General features: G+C 39.6%; 1 protein-coding gene across 2 annotated transcripts in view; it reads right to left on the reverse strand.

Moving 5' to 3' along the window:
- Positions 1-20,279, reverse strand: part of MYBBP1A (MYB binding protein 1a) — a 1,224,315-nt gene that overhangs the window by 178,145 nt on the left and 1,025,891 nt on the right. The gene's annotated exons all lie outside the window — the stretch shown is intronic.

Raw genomic sequence — 20,279 nt, forward strand, 5'->3', positions numbered from 1 at the left:
TTTGGGCTGTCCTTCCCTGAAAATGCCCCCCCCACCCTGTCAGGGAAGCGTCCGTGGTCACTGTGGCTGCTGGTGGGAGTAAAATAAATGGACGTCCTATTGTAACATGGATTGAGGTCAACCACCACTGAAGATCGTTTTTGCAGGTGTTTGTGATCATTATCATGTGAGACATGGGGAGCTCTTGGTAAGACCATTGAGTGAACAGCCATTGCAGTATCCGCATGTGCATACGACCCAGAGGTATGGCTAGAATTGCTGCTGCCATTAAACCTAACAATTTCAGAACTTTTGATGCTGGAGCCTTGTTTTTGGATATTAGAATGTGGACCTGCTGATGGAGAAGTAAGACTCTTTCTACTGGAAGTCTTAGAGTGGTGGTGGTGGTGTCCAGTTCTGCTCCGATAAAGACAATATGCTGCGATGGCAACAAGGCAGATTTTTCTGAGTTTACTGTAATGCCCAGCTGGCTGCAGAGTGACAGAGTGGATTCCCTGGCCTGAACGAGTTGATGCCTGGTGGTGGCGGTGAGGAGCCAATCGTCTAGGTATGGAAACACCTGGAATCCTAAACGCCTCAGGTGAGCTGTGACCATTGCCATGCATTTGGTGAGCACTCTGGGGGCTGCAGTGAGAGCAAAGGGCAGGGCTCGAAACTGGTAATGACTGGCTCCCAGCCAGAAGCACAGATGATCCCTGAATGGCCTGGCCATTTTTATGGGGCAGTACTCATCTTGGAGATCTATCGAGCACATCCAATTGTCTTTCCCCAAGAAGGGAAGTATCGACTGAAGCGTGACCATACGAAACTTCTCTTTCTTTACAGATTTGTTTAGTCTCCTGAGGTCCAATATACAGTCCCCTGTCTTTTTTGGAACTAAAAAGAATCTTGATTAAGTTGTGGATCCTGTCTGGTCTTGCTGGGACTGGTTGGATGACTCTTTCTTAGCAACATCTGGACCTCTACTGTTGCTTGTTCCCTGTAACTGGGTGGAACGTCCAGGATTTTTCTTGTTGGTGGAGGGGGTGTGGCGAATGGGATGAAGTATCCTCTGGAAATGATGCTTTTTACCCAGTTGTCATTTATTTTGAGCCAGGCATCTGGGTACAAAGATAAGAGACCCCCGACTGGCTCCAGAGCAGGACAGTCGGGCCTCCTTTCAGGAGCACTGGTAGGGCTTCCCAAAGAAGTGATCTCTGTCGCCCTGGTTTTGTGGACCCCCTCTGCTGCGAGGGTAGTATCTTCCATTATTACTCCCTCCTCTGCCCCTAGAGGGGGGTTTCACCATGTGTGTCCTGAAAGGCTCCTTGGGCCTTTTCGGAACCACATTTTTCTTCCCCTTTGACACTTGGGATAGGGTCTGGTAGGGGTGGAAAAACAAACTCCGACGGCAGACGGTCTTCCCCTCCTGCTCACACCTGGTCAAAGTTTCCTTAACTTTGGGCCCGAAAAGGAACGAGCCCTCAAAAGGGGTATTCACAAAGATGACTTGAAGGGCTCCATGAAGGAACACAAGCGCATCCAGGAGTGTCTCCTAAGAGCAACTCCTGTACCCGCTGCCCTACTCATTCCATCAGCTGCATATGAAATGAGGCGTATGGACGAGTTAACAATGGAGTTGAGGGTAGCAAGCTGGGAGGCAACTTTGTCTGTAGCTCCTGCAGCTATTGTACCCTGAAGAGCATCTCCCAGCTCTTTAAGGAGATCGCTTTGTAGTTTCATAAAATGGGTTAAAGAGTTAAGCAGACGAAGTGCAAAAGTCACTGAACTAAACATACGCTTCCTATATCTATCCATGATTTTGGAGTCTCTGTTAGGAGGATGGATAGACGAGGAAGTTTCAGACATTTCCTTTTTGGTGGCTGCCACCACCACCATGGCATCAACTGGCTCACTTTTGGTCAAGAAGAATTTATCTTGGGGAGCAGAAATGAACTTATTAGGCCTCCTAGGGACAGGCTCCATGGTGTCCGGGGACTCCCACGCCCTTCATGAGACCAGCTGCATAAACTCATCAAAGGGCGAAGACACCCAAGAGGTGGACGGCTGAGACCCGAAAGCCTTCAGGAGAATCGACATCCTCAGTAGGGTTGGTGGACTGCCAGTCACCCCTCTGCCTAAGTATTTCAAGTATCTCTGCAAATGAGATATCCACAGAGGGGGACCATGGGGACCCTTTTGATTCATCCAGCAGTATCAGATGTTAGGGACTCCTGAGAGGAGTCTAAATGTTTCCTCTTACACACACTCTTCCTGGGAACCTCATCATTGGGAGCTTCTGGTGAGGTCTCGGAAGAGCATGGGCCACCCAATGGGGCTTCCTGAGGCTCTGGGTCTCTGCGCTTTGCTAGGATCTGTGAGGCAGAAGCAGACACGGGCGCTTTCGTGGATGAAGAAGCCAGACCTGAGGTTGAGGATGTCTTGGGAGACATAACTCTCCTCATGGCTTTGAAGACATCCCTGCACCGATGCAAAGGGGCCGACTGATCAGAGGAAACCGTCAATACCCCCGAAACCGGGACAGTGGGCTTCGAGCCCGAGGTAGGAGCCAAGCTCATCCGAGCCGAAGCCCCAAGAGGCAGAGTCAGAACCAACAAGTTGGTTTGACTATCCTCTCTGGACCCGACCAGAGACTGCTGGTTCCTTGAGGCCTCGATCGGCACTGAGGACATCAGAGTGAACGGAACCGAAGACACTGGACCAGGCATCTGCTCCGAAGGCTCCACAATCAGTAAGTCCGACTCCTCTGGCTCTGAAGGACCGGTATGGCTCAGAGGAGGAAGAGTTATAGTTGGCATAAGGGTCTTCGGCTCTGAAGGCGCCTGGGTCGGAGCCGATAATTTTGCAAAGGCCGGTGCCTGTAAAAGATTCTGCACCACCAGATCCACAAAGACCGAGATTAATAGATCGATGTTACTGACTGAAGTAGTGGAGATTTTGGAGTTTCGGACACTGGTTCCAAAACCGGGGACAGGCTCCGAAAAGAGAAGGCAGTCGGCTCTGAGAGCTGTGGAGCCGATGTCACAGATTTTTTTGAATCCACAGAAGTCTTGGAGGGCTTTGAGGACTTACTAGATCCATCCTGGTCACTCAAAGCCTCCTGGAAAGAAGGTTTTAACAAACCCCTGTCAATAAGTTTCCTCCTTCTCTCTTGGAGAACCCGAGAGGAAAAGGAATGGCATATGGAACATGTTTCTTGCAAGTGCGAGGCATCTAAGCAGTAAACACAACTGACATAGCAGTCAGTAACAGACATCTTCTGCCCACATTTAGGGCATTTTTTAAACCCTGACTTAGGGTGTTTGTCCTTGTCATCAGCCATGACAGAAATGGACACACCCAACAACAACAAATATAAATTAGCCTTCTAATAAAAAACAGGCTAACTATAAACACACACAAGCCCTTTAAACTAAGGCTAACTACAATGAATTATTAATAAGCCTCCTAATAAAAAACATTCTAAATATAAGCACACAAGCCCTCAAACTAAGGCTAACAAGCACACACCCACAAATTATCTAAGCAGATAATATTAATGAGTGAAAAATCACTAAACTACACACTAGCAAGTTAATAGTCATAAAATTTTTACAAACGGTCACTAAGTAATCACACAATACTAGACTAAAAAAGAGGGTGACAGAAAGGTCACTGAATAAACAACTTCTACTCAGAAAATTTAATTAGACCTATGAAAAAAACAAGGCCAAATATAGCTATGAAAAGGCACACAAGGGAAGGGAAAACTGCAGATAAAGCTGTAAGAGCTTATCTAACCTGAAAATCGAACTAATTTAACAATAAAATCTCAATAATTTTCAGAAATAGAATAATAGTAAAGTTTTTACTGGCCTGAGCTAGCAAGAACCTCCGATCAGTTGCAGCGGCAAACTAGATCTGAGGTAACTCTACGTGCATCATGGGATAGGGACTTGGCCTCGAGCTACTTGAAATCCTCGAGCTTTGTAGTAGGCCGACTCGAAGCCAAGGGATCGGCTCCGAGCCCATCAGTAAAAATGAACGGCGAGATCGAACAACTTCACATCTCTTACTTTCTATCCTACAGAAAATGCACGCTAATGCGAAACCTGTTATTAAAGTATCTTTTTATGTTGATAAGAGCAATATTTAAAAATCTGCCTTTGATTTTGGGCCTTTGCTCCCCTCCCCATCCTCATTATTTTTGACTTCCTCAAGAGAGAGAACTAGGTCTTTCATTAACGACTGATTGGAATCCTCAGTCTGTTTGTAATTTGACTGTAATCCACAATGATCTACTAGAAGGGCAACAATGTGAGGCAAAATCAGGTGCAGCCAAAAGGTACGACTAAGAAGGAAAGGGGATTTTTTTTTTTATTACTTTGATTACAGTTAATATAAGACAGAAAAGGGATGCGGTGCAAATGGCAATAATGGAGAACACTGGACTGAAATATTGTCTTTGCAGTCATGATATAAATGTTATGACTGCACTGAGCATGTGTACAACTATGCTTCTGCTGTAAAACTTCAACTGTCACACAAAGGCATTATTTTAGGCCAGTGTTCTCCATTATCGCAGAAATGCTTACTGGAAATATTACATCCTTAGCCACTGGACCAAGCTGGACCCAGGGAGGTAGCTCAGAGTAAATTTCCAGCCCACAGCTGGGGGCTCAAGATATGTCTTCTTTGCATCAGGCTAGATGGCAGCAAGGTCCGACTGAACATCCAAGGGATGGGTTGTACCCCTTGAAGTTGGGAGCCAGACATGCACCTCCTCTGGGTCCCTTCTCATCCACCAATGTGAAGGATGGATATGACCATGAACACTAGCAAAAGTCACCTAAACACCTGTGGGAACCAGCAGCCACTTACCAAACAAGCTTACCTCTTAGAAAACTGGGCTTTAGCCTACCCACTGACAGCCCTTGTGGCACTGCTTCAGCTGAGAGCTGTTGGCCAGACTCCTTGTCAATTCCCATACAAAAAAATATCAACTTCCACCATCATCGTGATAATGAAGGAGACCAGAAGTTTCTCTTTCCAGTGTCTGCAGATGGCTGGGTTGAACAACTAGCATTTAAGGCAGGCTTTTTGCCATGTTTCTCTCCAAGGCAATGCAGTCAATACCACTTGCCAGTCTTGGTTCATTATATAACAAGAATACAGCAAAGTACATAAATTTCTTTCAGGCAATGAACACAGGAATTTTTCATCCGTGTGCACCAGAAATGAGATGTGAGCTGTAGAAGTCACAGAAAAGAGCTAGGGGGCACAGAGACTAGGCATACTTACACAATCAGACTAGGATGTTATACTGTGTTTGGGCATCAGGTATGCTCAGTCATGATCACGGGAGGTTCTGAGAAAAAAATGAACAGCTGTGACTGCTGGGGGGGGGGGGGTAAACCAAATCACTTACTCAATGAGAAGGTTCCCTGATGTTAGATCTAATCTCTATTCTTCAGGCTCTCAGATGGCCAGTCTCCATCAGGAATTTAACAATTGTGCAGCACTTACTAAGAAGAGTGTAAATATACTAACTGTGATAAACTAAATCATGGGCATAACCAGTGGAAATGTTTGCAAAGTTTTATATATTATGCACGTCTACCTGTTGGCTGTACTACGATATTAAGTGCACTTCAATAATCACCTTTAATGCTGCTATTGCCCGCTGTTGATATTGTTCTTGTGATTTATTATCATGGTCATAACTTATATTGGTTTTCACATACTTATATTGGTTTTCACTTGGAAATGCATTGATTTAATACTTGTGAGTTGAGCTAACAAGTGTCACTGCAGCATACTTCTGTAAGCAAGTACAACGGTACTGATAACGTACTGCTGATTTTCAGAACCTGTCATTCCAGAATTTCACATAGTTATTCAATCATTGTGAAGAAAATGCAGTGTTATAAGAATAAATCCTTTGAAGTGCTAACAGACCTGAATTAGCAGTTGTTACTACTGTTAATAGTAATTGCAATTATATTTCATTATGGATAGTTTAAAATTTCTTAATACATATACTACTGCTCTGATTTTTATTATTAAAATAAACGTATTTGCTATTAAATAGTTGAGTTATTTTGCAGTTTCCCTTTCTCTTTTCTGTTCTTTTTTTTCTGCAGGTCCAGTAGAACCTGTGGCACCTTCACTGAAGTAGACACTTGTGCAGGACAGATTGCCACCACTCCCTGCCACCTCAGGGGCTGTTTCACAGGATAGTTGTGGCTCCAACCCTGTGGGCATCCCCTGAGGTGAGGCATCCTAGAAAGCCTACACCATGCACATCAAGGGCAGGTAGAGGTGGTAATTACGAAGACAGTAAAGAAGAGGTGAGTCCATGCAAAGCTTTCTCTGGTAGGGTGCGAGACTACCCCAGTTGGCTCTGACCACCAAGTCACCAGAGGCCTCAATCCCCTCACCACTGGGGCCCCTTCACCCAGGACCATCAGTGCAGCTCAATTATTGAGGTTCTCCCAACCAGGATGGTAAGGTACACAAGGCTGTCATCACTCTTCCTTTGTGTTTGTCTGCTATCTCTACGTCTGTCTCTTTTCCACTTGCCAGCCCAATATAGTGTTCCTGTGTGTCCACTTTGTTGATGTAAAAAAAAAATATATAACTCTTGTCTAACGCACAGTCTCTCACAAAAACGGCCCTCTTCCTTCCCCAACTTCCTTTATAAATATACATTTGGAAAAAATGAGGTATATTCCGTACAAAAAATATTACCCATCTACTCTCCCTTCTTCCACTACAACCCCAGTTAATGTTTTCCTATTGTGCTTTCTTTGTCTGCTCTCTTCTTTATTACTGACCGTCCTATCTTGCCCCTTTCCAAACTTACAAAATCCAGGACACCCTCAGAATGAATCCAAGTTTTGGCAAGCTCCTAGACAGCAATGCTGAGCCACAACTAGCACAAACTCTAATAGAAAGTACGCACGAGATTTGTGCAGCTCTAGGGTCATAGCCAGTTGCCAATAATATACAAAAGCAGTTGTGTAGTATGGGCTCAACATCTGGAACATCTCACATATGTACACTTCTCAGATCAGTTTATACAGATTCCAATATCTGCGACTGTACTGGACATTCTATTGCAAGTCTAAGAACTTCTAAAACTATCTCCACTTGTCCACATACAGGTATTGAGGTTCTATTTGCACATTATCTTTAATCATTTGTGAAGCACAGGAATATGAATACTATCCTCTCCAACACTCTTTTTACTTCAGACTTTCTATTCTTTTCTATTCATTCTTTACAGCAACCAACATACAAGCGTTCACCAGGTTTTTGGAAAACTCCTGATACATTCTGGACTGAAAAAAAAAGTCAGTGTGTTATAAACCACTCTGGGCAAAACAAACTCTCTCTCCCCAACCATTCTGGAAAGCAATGGCTAGTGCCATCTTCGAAAGACTAATATCAAAGAACCTCACCCAGAGTGCCAAAGTTCCCCAGATGTGATTCACATTTCAAAAGAATAGCAAACATGGTTAAAATCACTTAGTGTAGGAGTGGAGGATGTAAGGCATCTGAAGAAAATGGTGGAGACCATCCATTTACTGTTCTCAATCCCGTCTCACCAAAGCATGTTTTTTTTTTTTTTTTTTACAAAATAAAGCAATCATTTACATACTCATATATACTGAGAAACCTAACATACAAAAATACAACAAAAAGTAATGTCAAAACAAAGCTGCCGGCAAATTGCCTAACTGACAATCCCAAATTGTTTGCCATAACCATGACTTTATTTTCTTTATGGCATCTCTAACGTATCTCTTTTTATTACAGAACTTTTCATCATTCCTGCCTTTCCCTACAGTCCATACCACTCTCGTACACACACAGTTTCACAGTTGTAGCTGTGACATTATCATAACAATATTACATAATATTTTCATTGTTACATGTTCTAAAAAAAAGAGGTACACAATTCTCTAGCAATTATTTGCCAAAACCCCTTAACCTTTGGACATTCTAACAATACATGTTGCATAATTTTCCAGATCACATATATTAAAAGGCCATTTCTTTTTTTTTAATATATATTTAATTTCTCGTAGTATCTTCACACCATTTTCTTCTGAGTGTTCCTATCACATCAATGTTTATTTTCCATAACAGAATCATTTTTACGGCGTTCTTGCACATTTAAGAATGATTGTGCAATCTATATTTTACCTGTGCTTACTCTATTGTTTTGCCTTTCTTGCTATGAACCATCTTGGACTCTGATCTCTTTTACCTCAACAAAACCAGAGATAAAGCAACTACTCATTTTACACATGAAAACATATACCCACAAAAACAATTCAGCTGGCATGACAGGTACCTAACCAACTTATCTCCCCTTCCTGGGATATGATCCCCTTACATATCAAACAGAGTGCTTCCTTGGTAACTTTTAAAATCAGTCTGGGTGACTGGAGAGATGATTAAAGAAAAAAAAAAACAAACAAATGCTGTGCTGGTTCACTAACAGAAAACACAGACACTGGAACAGAAACGTGATGTAGTATCTTTATGGGACCAAAACAGGCTTTGTAATTACTCTTGTATGAGCTCTTCATCAAGAGTTGTTACTGATGTTGCAGTGCTTAAATATCTACTTGTGCCTAGAAAGGGAAGTAAATCATTTATTTCCAAATGGCTAAAAAAAGAAATCTTGAAAAAATTTAGTGTGAAAAAACAATGCAGCTCATACTACACCTCAGTGGTGTGTGTGTGTGTGTGTGTGTGTGTGTGTGTGTGTGTGTGTGTGTGTGTGTGTGTGTGTGTGTATGATAGCGAGAGAGGGAAAAAAACACACTCTGAAGCAGTTTGGCCTTTATGACATAATCAGAGACTTTTTAATTTCTTTGATTATTTATTTACTTATTTGACATTTGTTGACCAGATTAGTCCGTCTGAGCTTGTGCCCTTTTTCAGCGGAGGCCCGGGGAGAAAATCTCCAAAAAACAAGTTTTAAATAGTAATAAGATATATAAATTCACAAATACAGACTTAACAAATGATAAAATGTACAGTATAGTTTTGAGGAAAAAATAAGTTTCATAAGAAGTATAAAGTCACATATCAGGAATGGAACTTATAATTAAAGAACTCTGAGTAGGGAAGAAGAAGAGAAGTAAGTAAAGAAGTGGTTAGTAAGAGGAAGGAGAGATGAGGAAGAGGAGATGTGTCTAGGATCAAGTGTTAACTATTACGCTGCAAGCTAACATGGGGAGAGAGAGAAATAAAAGGCATCAAAAATAATAAGGGGGTAAAGGTGAAAAGTAGATAGTAGAAAAAGTACCAAGCAGAGAAATGAAGTAAGTAATAGGGAGAGGAAGGGGTGGAAAATGAAGGGGAGTGAGAATAGAGGGAGGGAAAACTGAAGAAAAAGTATTAAGTGGGGTGATTGCAGTTACATTTGTTACAATTACACTGATTCTCCTGTAACCTCCCTACTTAGGCATGTGTTCATTATAACTAGAAGGTGCAGACCCACAGCTGGTGCCACACAAGTCTTTTCTCTGCAGATCCAGGTGCATCAATTCCCTATATGAATGTTATTAATACAGGAGGTGCAATATACTCTACCTCAGCAATCACCACAAGAAGCTGCTGCAAGGTGCTGCTCAAAAAGGGTATCCACTTGGGAAGGGATGCTTCTTGTCTGGCTGATGAAACATGGCCTATAGCTTATTCATCATCACTGACTTAATGACTTGGAGGGAGGTGAAACTACTTTAGGACATTATCCTGAAAAAAGTGAACGTCTGAGCTGTGAATCATGTAGGTAGTCTTAATGTAGAACATTTATCCTAAATCTAGTACATACTTTGTTGGGAATTTTGGCAAGACTGTTCCCTCTCTACATCACTCTTTGCTGCCACTTGTCAGGATACAAGCACCTCATACTTTCCTACATCTTTCTATACCCCCCCTATACTTGCCACTCATTAAGCCTCATCTCAGCTGGACTCCAGTCCATCTGTTGCCTTGCACTGGAGGATTTCCCAGATGTAGTCAAGTGACAGTCACTTGGAGGGACCAGGAGACATCTTCTCCCTAGCCTGTATTAGACGGTCTATTTCCCCAAATGGAGGCCATGTACAAGGGCAACCAAATTTTCTATTCCTAGGTTGGGAACTACCCACTCACCATCCTAATCAGTAGCTGTCATTATTTCTAATGAGCTCTAACCCTAAACTCAGCAGCTGGTGTAGGCCCACCCCCACCCAAGAGCTAATATCCGTGGCTTGGGATACCATATTTACATTGCACTTGCTAATGATTTCTATGTAGGCCTCTGCTTACCTTACCCCAAAGTGGATAAGCCGGATATTGCCACTCACCCCACATTTTCCCATTAGGTTTTTCTAGTGCCTGAGACACAACTTGAACCTGGATCGTCCAAGTTGTAGTCAGGTCTTTATCCCACTGCAGCACAGAGCCAGGCGTTAATGCTATCTCAATTCAACTCAAATTTAATTACAATACTTTATTAGAAAACATTCTACAAAACAGATGAAATTTGAGTAAGAAAATGTTAAGCAAAAGTAAGAAAAGTGCAGCACTTCTGTAAGAAAAGACAGAGTTAAACATTATGTCAAAATGAACTGTGCTATCAGTGAATAGCACAGTTTGTGGAGAAGGTGTGACCAATAAGCCAGTACATCCCAGTAAGGAAATGGGTGGTGCAACAGGGTTAAGATGTCATCTGCACTGTTTTTTCAGTGTCAAGTCTCATCTGTTAATTTTTTTTCAACCAAGTGGCAATCTCTTCTGTTCATTTTTTTCAACCAAGTGGCAATCTGGTAGCTTTTTTTGATATGTATATTTTTTTTCGTACTGCTGTAAAGTAATTTATAATGCCTTTTAATTTTATTAGCAATGTTCCATGGCTTTTGTTCAACTGACCTTTATTTTCATGATGCAAGTCTTCTTGACAGAACTGTAAATCAACATCCAAAAGGGCAAAATTATTCAAAATGATAAATGGGACATAAGAAATGAGTTGCAAGCTGATGCTCCTGCACAGGCCACAAAACCTTCCTCATCTCATCATTCTGAAAGAATCTTTTCTAGCCACTAAAAGGATTCAGAAACTTTTTCTGAGTCCCGAATCCTGACTACTGAAATCTTCCAGATAATATGCAATTGTCAGAGTGTTGAAGCCAGGGAACTCAAGAGAGCGTGGCTTGAAAGAAGAGAATATCCAAGAGACAAATGGGATCAAGGTGCAGATAGCTGCTTAAAAGTAGGATTCCAATTATGTCTGCACCAAAGCGGTATAACTGGAATTATTCTGATGGATTCCTGATGTGACACGATAAGGATACTCTGGTAGAACATGAGACGTAAGAATGTATATATAAGCCTCTCTTTCCAAAACATGGACAAGGCATCTAAGAAGTACACCCAGAATATGGCGTTGCAAAGCAGTACTTTGAAAATGTAATGCTCATAGCTGTTTCAAATAGGTCTAGTTTAAGGGAAACCCAAACCTGAAAAGTTTTAGTACAACTTCTTGCCAAAGTTTCCATTTGTAACGCCAGGCTAGAGACTGTCTTCCCTACCAGGGGATGATATCAGAGTACACACAAAGAGAAAAGGATAGGGGAATCATAACTGAAGGATATGCTCTGCTAGAGTTTTTAGCTGAATATATAACAGAAGCTGCTGATAAAGAGATAATAGTAGGACATATACAAATATTACATGATAACAATAAGAATCAAGAGAGAGAGACTGGAAAAGTAGCTTACAAGAGAACAATGGGAAGACGTATGCATGTCTCACAAGTATGCAACAATGTCCAGACTGTTGAGGATCTTTGCTTGTGATATTTTATACTCCAAGCAGACATCAATAAATTCTTCCTTGGACAGAGAGCAAATATTGGAGGTGTGATGAGAAGAAAAAGTTAACTGGGAACATATGTTTTTGGAATGTAACTGAGTTGGTAGATTTTAAAAATTCCCTACAGGATACATTGTCAGAAATGCTGGGTGAGCAAATGGCTGTAACTAAGGAAATGACTCTCTCGAGCTGGGACACGGGGTTTGAATTGCCTAGATATAGTAAGGCCTTATTAAGTTTAATTATTTTAGCTGCCAAAAAACAAATTACTAGAAATTAGAAAGGAAAGTCCAAGCAAACTGTATTTGAAGTACTGGAAGAGATAAAAGAATTACAGATGGATCTTTAGAAAAGGGAATGGAACAAATTACATAGAAATGAGTTTGTACTGCAGAAACAATACATGCAGAATAATGTTCAGGAGCAGGAGGAGGAGTGAGGTTTAAGCGAAGGCAGGAATTCAGCAATTTATGTAATACTGGACTGGTAATTACAAAGAAAGAAAAGATACGCGATATACAATGTATGCAAATATAAAAACTGTTGATACTGTTTATTTTCTTTTCTGTTAATGTGCGTTTGCCTTTGTCTTGAGCAATAATTTAAAAAAAGGTGTTTAAAAGGCGCTTCCATTTGTACTCTGGAGGTGGGAAGTGGACAGCAGACTGTTGCCATTTTATGAGACTGGCTCAATCATGCTCTGCTTCCAGACACACAAATAACACATCAAGTTCTACTTCACAGTGGAGTAGCTACACAAAACAAGAAAGCGGCTTTGGTGCTTCACATGATGAAAGCAGAAACTTCTCTTTGATCATCAGGAATGAGATCTGAACAATGTGAACAACAGAAAAGAACTGATTGTCGAGAGATGCGCATTAAGTCTCTCTATACTGAGCATGATGTCATGTGTCAATGCTGGGGGTGAATATGCTCCTGTGTACTGCAGTATCTGAAAAAAAATGTCAAACTGCATTGGAAAGAACCCCAATGCTGAAAGTGAACTTGTAGAAAAAAAAGAATGTTTTGCAAATGTCAATTACAATTAACTAGCGTTATAAAGGTGAAAAAAAAGCATTAATAAAAAATCTATCACAGAAGTGAAACAAAAACGAATGGAGTGGGGAAGAAGTTTTCCAATCCATTTACTGACATTTCATCAATGTAATCAATGAGGCTAGGATGGTCATATGGTAAACTAGATACCAGGATGACATGTTCCTTTTGTGGAAAGGTAGGAAGGAGGAAGTATTACCCTTTATAACAGACATAACAGAGTTAACTAGCTTCCTTGATTTTACTTATCAAGTAGAAAGCTTTAATATTAACTTTTTGGACATTAGTTTGTACAAAGATGACAAACTCTAGTTATAAGAGTAGGATTTATAGGAAACCAACCTACTCGAATACATTTTTGCACTTTCACAGCTGCCATCCTTTTCATCATAAGAAAGCGGTAGTCAAAGGACAAATGGTGAGGGCGGCCAGGATGGTCACAGAAGACGCTGACTTCGTAAAAGAATGCCAGAACCTAGAAAGCATGTTTGTTACTAGAGGCTACCCGGTTACTTTAATCACAAATATTAGAGATGAAGTAACGGGTAAAAGACAAGACGGGCACTTTAGACCTTTATTAAGCAGTCACTATAAGGAGACACCTATAATTGATTTAGAACAACAAATAGATGAATGTTTTAACACTAAAAAGGAAACTTATCAAATCAGTTTTCTGAGTACCTTTTCTATTGATTATGGGTTTATTAGAAACCTATTGAATAAGAATTGGGGAATTATTTTAGAGGATTTGACACTATCAAATAAATTGGGGTTAGCCCCAAAAATTACCTATAGAAAAAATTCCACACTTAAGCTCATGCTTGAAAAAAAGAAGAAACCACAGTTTGTAGGCCTTCAGGGCATGACTAAGTGTGGAGTATGTTCACAGTGTAAAAACATTTTACCAAAAAAGAGGTGATAATTAATAATACTGTTTACACTATTAGAGGTAAGTTTAACTGTGAATCTAAGATCATAGTGTATAGTGCTTTATGTGACTGCTGTCCTGCCTTTTACATAGGCAAGGCAGAAAGGAAATTAAAGCAGCGCATATACGAACATAACTATGCAATCTTAAAAAAAGATTCCAACAATGCCCTTGAAAGGCACATAGGTGAACATCCCACCCATAGTTTTAGATTCACAGTTTTACATAGTAGACCACCGCACATAAGAAGTGGCCCATGGCAACTGCTTTTAGAAGTAGACGAATTAATAGCAGCTTAGGACTATTGCTCATGTGTTCCCAGGTCTAAATGAACAAATATCGATCAAATGTATACTCAAACTGTTAGCTTTAAGAAGATAATAATAACTTCTTTCAACCAGTAAAGTTTGTTAAGTTAAAGCAATAGTTTAGTCACTATTGACTCTTTGTGTTCAGTAATTTACTTGTTAAAAAATGAAAGTTTGTTTCAAGCTTTTATCTTTTCTTAAAAATGTTGAAAATTGAATATGTTGTTTATTGGCTAATGTTGTTAAATTCAATGTACTTACTTTTTTAATATAGTTTATTTGCTTGTTGGTCCTTTTATTGTTAATGGGGTATTAATTAGATTATTACTTTTTTGTTAATTAGCAAATGAGACTATTTATGTTGTTTTGATTGTATTGTTAACTATGTGAGGAAGGTGAAGCACAGTTTTACCGAAAGCGCTAAGTAAAATATTTAAGTTTTTATCTGTTTCTTGTTTTTATTGGTTTCCGTTCGCTTTACAGTTTTAAAGGTTTTTTGTTGTCTTGTTCGTTTTGCTGTTCACACTGCGATGGAAACCGAAATGGGAGCTGCGTCTCAAGTATTGTTCTCTCAAGATTTGAATACATCTAACAAGAGCGACGAGCCTGGAGACCTAACCACTCTTGTTCAGCTTCTTTTAGGGCGGGTTGAAGCCCTAACACAAAGAGTCAACGTATCGCTTGCTTCTAACACTGATTTGCAACATCGTGACTAACCTACATTGGATTCTAGGTTGGAAAATAATTCCAACGCTGACATAGAACTTGGAAGGCTACCTGTACGCCATTTAACTAACACAAATTCTGACAGGCAGAATGTACCACGAGTGGAGTTCACATCTTCCACAGCCAACTTCCCTGGTAATAGGTTGGCTGTTACAAACATTGTCAACAATGGGGCTAATGGCACTGGGGAACCTGCACATTCCGTTAACAACAGGACGACTAACCGTCCAGGAACCACAGCGGACTGTTGTTTTCCAACTATGGTTTCCTTTTTAGGGAATAACAACTTATTTTCTGCTGGTAGTGGAGAAACGGGTCGAGATGGTGAACCTATGGTGAGTCCATTATCAACTATAATTAATGACTTTGATTATAAGCTCTACAGATGTAGAAAGCTTCAGTTGGAAATAGCTTATTTACGCGAATGCATAGAAAAGAGAATTGTGCCCAAAGGTCTCCGTCAGTGGCGGTACCCAATGGGCTTGATTGAAAGCTCTATTTTTCATAATGAACTTCTTTCACTGTTCGACAAACAAGGCTTTGAGTTTTTGGAAGCCTTAATCAAATTTTACAGCGTGGAAGTTGATAATTTAAGATCTGAATTGGAACTTTTGGAACATCAGATCCTTAACCATGGTGACTTCCTATCTATTAAATACGATTATTCTCGTATTTATACAAGTATTGAGGCCACGATGGTGAAGTTATTAACTGTTAAAAAGCAAAAAATAACTTGTGATATTAATGACTATGCCAACAGAAAGGCATACCCAAGACCACCTGTTTACAACCCTGTTACGGCTAATCCTCCTCCTAGGTCAACAGGGGTAGCTCCTGGGAACAGTGGAAGTGAACCCCAATTACCTCAACAACCAAGGCATAGCGAAAGGTTGAATAATAGAAATAACAACACAAATGGTAATAACCAAGAGCAAGTAATCAATGATGGCAATATAGATGATGATGAGGAGGTTGTACAGGATTTTCGGGACAATCAAAAAACATGGAGAAACAACCACCAAGGGAACAGAAAGTCACCCCAACAGAGGAACAGGAGGAGGCAGAGGAAGAGGTAGACAAGGTAGACCAAAAGGTACAACGCCCTTCGATTCATAAAAACGATAGTGGGGACTTTAGTATATATAACTTTACTGAATTGAACATCACCCAAGAATGGGTTAACTTTTTCTCCAAAGGTCTAACCTTTGTACCTACAAAAAAGATGGACCTTGTTAAAACACTTATAGACCTAAAACTGTATGTTCGTAAGTTGAATCTGAACATTTTATTTGGTAACAAATCAATGTTAAATACCTCTGAAAGAGTGTCTAGTGTATGTTACCCTCCCTTACATCCCAGTCTTGCACTATTCGAAAAAATGTGTGAAATAGACCTTAGGGACTTGAATAAAAATAAACACAGACAGGCTAACTATAAAAATAACATTACATCATCGGAACAAGACCTGATAACTTTACTTAACAATTGTAATATAAGAGCAATGAAGCCTGACAAGGGTGGGGGTCTTGTTCTGATGAACCATTTTGACTATGTTAGCCACATGAGGGAACATTTGGAGTCTAAGGTTTATAGGAAAGTATCAGTAAATGAACAAAACACTGCTTATAGAAGGGTTAGAACTATGTTGGAAGACTTGTTTTTGGAATCTTATATTGACGTGGACTTATACCATTACTTGTCCATGGCAGCTCCAAAAGTACCAGCTTTTTTTGGTATTCCGAAATTACACAAGTCCATTTCTAACCCTCCTTTTAGACCCATAGTGGACGGACGTGGGTCAATAACATACGCTTGTGCGAAGCATGTTGATAATTTACTGAAACCTTTGATTGAGAAAGAGTCACAAGTGTGTAAAGATTCTTGGGCATTTTTACGTACTATAAACACCTTAGAATATCAGAAGGATATTTACTTTGTGACGATTGATGTCAGAGATCTTTACACAGTAATCCCCCACGATGTAGGTTTAGAATGGATTAGAGAATTTTTGGCCTTCAGAAAGGTTCCAGATAACACCATTTATCTTATTGAGACATTAATTGACATAGTGCTGTCCAATAACTTTTTGACATTCGAAGGGGACCTGTTTTTACAGACATCTGGGGTTGCCAAGGGTTCCCCATGTGGGGGTAGCTTTGCTAACATAATCATGGCCCATTGGGAAAAAGAAAAGCTATTCCCACACCCAAAATTTAAGGAACATGTCACCTGGTATACTAGATACCAGGATGACATGTTCCTTTTGTGGAAAGGTAGGAAGGAGGAAGTATTACCCTTTATAACAGACATAACAGAGTTAACTAGCTTCCTTGATTTTACTTATCAAGTAGAAAGCTTTAATATTAACTTTTTGGACATTAGTTTGTACAAAGATGACAAACTCTAGTTATAAGAGTAGGATTTATAGGAAACCAACCTACTCGAATACATTTTTGCACTTTGACAGCTGCCATCCTTTTCATCATAAGAAAGCGGTAGTCAAAGGACAAATGGTGAGGGCGGCCAGGATGGTCACAGAAGACGCTGACTTCGTAAAAGAATGCCAGAACCTAGAAAGCATGTTTGTTACTAGAGGCTACCCGGTTACTTTAATCACAAATATTAGAGATGAAGTAACGGGTAAAAGACAAGACGGGCACTTTAGACCTTTATTAAGCAGTCACTATAAGGAGACACCTATAATTGATTTAGAACAACCAATAGATTAATGTTTTAACACTAAAAAGGAAACTTATCAAATCAGTTTTCTGATTACCTTTTCTATTGATTATGGGTTTATTAGAAACCTATTGAATAAGAACTGGGGAATTATTTTAGAGGATTTGACACTATCAAATAAATTGGGGTTAGCCCCAAAAATTACCTATAGAAAAAATTCCACACTTAAGCTCATGCTTGAAAAAAAGAAGACACCACAGTTTGTAGGCCTTCAGGGCATGACTAAGTGTGGAGTATGTTCACAGTGTAAAAACATTTTACCAAAAAAGAGGTGATAATTAATAATACTGTTTACACTATTAGAGGTAAGTTTAACTGTGAATCTAAGAGCATAGTGTATAGTGCTTTATGCGACTGCTGTCCTGCCTTTTACATAGGCAAGACAGAAACTAAATTAAAGCAGCGCATATACGAACATAACTATGCAATCTTAAAAAAAGATTCCAACAATGCCCTTGCAAGGCACATAGGTGAACATCCCACCCATAGTTTTAGATTCACAGTTTTACATAGTAGACCAACGCACATGAGAAGTGGCCCATGGCAACTGCTTTTAGAAGTAGACGAATTAATAGCAGCTTAGGACTATTGCTCATGTGTTCCCAGGTCTAAATGAACAAATATCGATCAAATGTATACTCAAACTGTTAGCTTTAAGAAGATAATAATAACTTCTTTCAACCAGTAAAGTTTGTTAAGTTAAAGCAATAGTTTAGTCACTATTGACTCTGTGTTCAGTAATTTACTTGTTAAAAAATGAAAGTTTGTTTCAAGCTTTTATCTTTTCTTAAAAATGTTGAAAATTGAATATGTTGTTTATTGGCTAATGTTGTTAAATTCAATGTACTTACTTTTTTAATATAGTTTATTTGCTTGTTGGTCCTTTTATTGTTAATGGGGTATTAATTAGATTATTACTTTTTTGTTAATTAGCAAATGAGACTATTTATGTTGTTTTGATTGTATTGTTAACTATCTGAGGAAGGTGAAGCACAGTTTTACAGAAAGCGCTAAGTAAAATATTTAAGTTTTTATCCGTTTCTTGTTTTTATTGGTTTCTGTTCGCTTTACAGTTTTAAAGGTTTTTTGTTGTCTTGTTCGTTTTACATTACTAAAGGTAGCAGTAAAGCACATGTCAATTGAGGAAGTTCAAACATCAATGGAAGAGAAAGTTAAGGGATAGCTGCAACCCTCGGGTACAATGAACAGACTAAGAATTCCTCCCCCGTCCATTTTTTGTTTGTAAATCATCAGGTAGGACCAAAGTAACTATTTCTTCATCCCCCACCCCCGAGATGCCAACTGATGTCAAACTATTTTATAATTAATTACAAAGCTATTAAGTACATATACTTGTATGAGAGTTCTACTGTTTACAGCACTACATCAAAGCAAACAGTTAATCAGTGACCTTCTAAGTTATGCCCATTCTGTCAAGGTCAACTGAGTAAATGAATGGGAAATTCACAGAAACATTTCCTATGAGGGGTTTGCCCTCTCCTTCCAACATCCCTCTATGTAAGCATAAACCCTTATGTCCTTGTTTAACACAAAATTGCCAAACATAGTTCATTCTCCAGTATCTGCATTATTTAATTTGGGGTCAAAAAGGAACCAGAGCATATTCTTGGAGCTCGACAGGTACAAGACAGAGAAATTAATCTTGGACAGGAAGCCAATCTATTGCAGAACACATGCATGCATGCATGCTCTCTCTCTCACTTGAGAAATATCTCTACAGGTAAGATGGAGGACTGCAATTGCATGTCACTGAAATATGGAAGGAAACTTAACCCCCTTGGAAAATTCATACTCGCACAAGGAGGACATGCAGACTCTGCACAGAAGGCACTCCAATTGGGAACCAAACACTGAAACAGTAGCTCTAAACCAGAGCAACGCTGTATCAACCTATTGTCAAGTCATCAGAGTGAGCTTATATTCTACAATTGAAGAGCGCCGTCTGACTAACCAAACGTACATCACACCTGAGGTCAATCAATCAACTAAATAACTCTAGAAACAGGTTAAACAAAACATTTTTAAACCAATTGTGGGCAACTTCAAGATTCAAGAAAGTCATGGGTTATAAAGTTTTGCCACAAACCTGCATTAGTACCCCACACAGATACAATAACAGAAATTATACACTGTATTATTTACTGTACTAGAACATCATATAATTATTCCAAATGTTTCTTACACCTAATCTTTTAAGAATGTAGGTAACTTAAAAGACGAGACAGTTATCTGCTAATGTTTATCAGTAAGCATTACAACTTCCAACAAAAACACATTCCTGCAGGGAAGACAATCATGGTAATGTTAATGGGAGACTTTGCTGCTACACATTAACAAATGTTAACTCAGGCTCACACCCCCTACTGAAGTTCTACTTCATATCCATTTTTGCTTAAAAATATTTCTTGTATTCTAAACCACTCACAAAGCACACAATTTCAGCAATGTAGCTTGCTGTCAAAGCCTAGACCCTGAACTGAGTGTGTATTTTAAGAAAGCTTTTTCCCCAATAGGTAAATGTTTTAGTTTTCTCTTGACTGCATTTCCTTTACAACAACACTAAAGAAATGTACAAAATGTCACCAGGAAATGTTAAAAGAAACACCACTTTGAACAGGAAACTTTGACATTAATGGTTTATGTTT

Source organism: Protopterus annectens, chromosome 13.part0 (assembly GCF_019279795.1).
Source record: "Protopterus annectens isolate FY-2018-M chromosome 13.part0, PAN1.0, whole genome shotgun sequence".
NCBI classification, from domain to species: domain Eukaryota; kingdom Metazoa; phylum Chordata; order Ceratodontiformes; family Protopteridae; genus Protopterus; species Protopterus annectens.